Here is a 2,878-nt window from a genome sequence, read left to right on the forward strand (position 1 = left end):
CACCGCTATGAGAAATGTATCAGCCTTGGAGGAGATTATGTTGAGAAATAAAAAAAAAAAATCTTAAAAACGTTGTTTTTCTTGGTCAGGCCGGAAACTTATTAATCCACTCTCGTATTATAGCAAAAAATATGAATTTTTAACAAAATACAGGAAGTTTCAACCTTACAGTTGATTTTTAACTAGAAAATATAGTTTTTTAACAAGAAATAGAATGGTTTAATTTTTTGTTACAAAATATTTTGGAACCAAAAATAGTATTTCAAACTAAATAGTTGAATTTTCAACAACAAAAATTTCTTCTCAAATTAAAAGATAAATTTTCGATGAAGCAAAATAATTTTATGCCAAAAAGACAAATTTTCAACTAAATATTTTTTAACTGAAAATTTAAGTATATAATTAAGTTTTTCAAGTAAAAAAATATTTTTTAGAAATAAGAAAAAAATCTCATAATAATAGTAAAATGTGCAACCAAAGAAATGAAGTTTCAAAAAAAATAAATGAATTTTCAAACATGAATCATTCAATCATTTCAAACATGAAGAATCATTTTCTACCAAAAATAGAAGAATTTTCAACCACATAGTTGAACTTTCCACTGAAAAAGCTAAATTTTTAAGCAAAATTAAAGCGAACTTTCAAAAATAGTGTTAAATTTTCAGCCAAAGAAATAATTTTTTAACAAAAAAGGTTTATTTTCAAAGAAAACAGAGAACTTTTCAATGAAATACATAATTTTTAAACCAAATGGTTAATTTTTCAACTGAAAAAGATCAATTTTCAATATTTCACAAAAATAGTTGAATTATGAACAAAAGTAAAATTAATTTCTACCAAAAAAATAAATCTTCAACTAAAAAAATATATTCTTAAACTGAAAATTTTAGTATATACTCATGTTTTCAGTTTGAAAAATTGGTTTTTAGCTAAAAAAAATGTCAACGAAATAATTCTGTTTTTATCTACAGGAATGAGTTTTTAACTAAAAACAGATGAATTTTTAAACGGTAATAAAAGAAAAATTTAACAAAAATTGGTTTAATTTTCAATCCGAGAATTCATTCTTCAACAGAAAAAAGCATTTTTAAAGGACAGATTGATTTTCAAACAAAAAAAGAGACAAATTTTTAATAAAATAAATGACTTTTCAACCAAATAGTTGGGTTTTCAAATAAATTAAAAAATTTTCAATCAACAAAGGAATATCTAAATTTTAATTTGATAATTAAAAAAACTAATTTTTATCAGAACAGTACAATTTTCAACCAAAGAGATGAATGTTTAAAGCGCCAAAAATGTATAATTTTAAATTGAAATAATTCGAAAAAGATAATTATATTTCTTGTTATTAAAAAATGTAAAAAAAATTAAAAGAAATATTAAACAATTTCTTAAACACATTGTTTAAAATGTTGTTGACAAAATCATTATTATTCAATAATATTGAACGGAAAAACCCCGTATTTTAAAAATATATTGAACAATTTTGAATTGAAAGAGTTCCGCAAATTAAACAATTTTCGATTATTTTTAAAAAACGATATTTCGTATGAAATGAATAGAAATTAAACTTATATAATTTCTAAATGAAAGCGTTTAAAATTAAATAAATGGAAAATGAAAGTGTTTAAGATTGTACGAGTTTTAATTTAATAAATGTCTAAAGTAAAAGATTTTATACAAAATGTTAGAAATTTGACAATTTCATTATAAAGAAGTGGAAATTGTATAATTTTTAAATCAAAGAGTTCTCAATTAAATATTTTATTTTGAATTCTCTCGAAAAAAACTCAAAATTAAGTGATTTTAGATTAACATTTCGAAAATAGGACCATTTCAAAATGTCAAAACGTAATATATTCAAATTTAAGTTTGATAGTTTGAAATTAAAAACTAAGTCGAATGTTTCAATGTCAAAATTTTTGAAAGTCTAAGATTTTAAATTGTTTACATTAAAAATATCGTAACTTAACGAATTAACTTGCTAATTATCGAATCCAAACTTTACTTATATTCTTTAAAATAAAAATTATTTAAACTGTTAATTATATTTATCAAAACTCAACTGTTTCAAAGTTTTTCAAAATAGAAACTTATGAAAGAGAAAATTTGAAAATATAAGCGAAATTATTCAATTACAGAGGTATGCATTCTACATAGCTTAATTTTTTAAATTTATTTTGATTTTAAACAACAATAATGTGTTCTTTTCAATTAAAAAGCGCTTAATTTTTAATATTTTATTCCAAATTATTATTATTCATTATGAAAACTTGCCAGTCATATTTTTTTGAGTTTTAAATAATATATTTATAAAAAATATATTTCATGATTCTGATATTACATTGAGAATTAAAAATTAAAAAATGAATACTAAAAATGTTTGGTATATATGTATTATTTTAATATTAGAAATTGCACAATTTTAAGCCTTTCATTTTGAAATGATCTCGTTTTTGAGTTTGAGTTTAAAGTTTTCAATATTTTGGAATATTTATAAATAAAAAATAATTCAATTTTAAATGAAATTTTTCTAATATCTTCTCCTTTTTAAGCCTTAAATTTCAGAAATTGTTGTCTTAACTTTCTAATTTTTGAAACTCTTTAGGCATTTCATTCAAAATTGTTAAATGACAAATTCTTTAAACTGAAAATTGTGCAACTATCAAGTCTTTCAATTTTTTTACTCTGCGATTTCAAAGAATTTAAAAATCTAGAAAATTTTTTGGCTCAAAATTGAAAAAAAAAAACAATTTAGAATGTTTAAATCTGAAATTATTAAAGGGGGAGGGTCGGTAAGGCCGGTTTTTGGCCTAATTTATTTTTGGACCAAAAAATCTGAAAAAATCATGGTAGTATCTTATAAGTATCCCGA

This window comes from Belonocnema kinseyi, chromosome 1 (genome assembly GCF_010883055.1).
Source record: "Belonocnema kinseyi isolate 2016_QV_RU_SX_M_011 chromosome 1, B_treatae_v1, whole genome shotgun sequence".
Taxonomy (NCBI): domain Eukaryota; kingdom Metazoa; phylum Arthropoda; class Insecta; order Hymenoptera; family Cynipidae; genus Belonocnema; species Belonocnema kinseyi.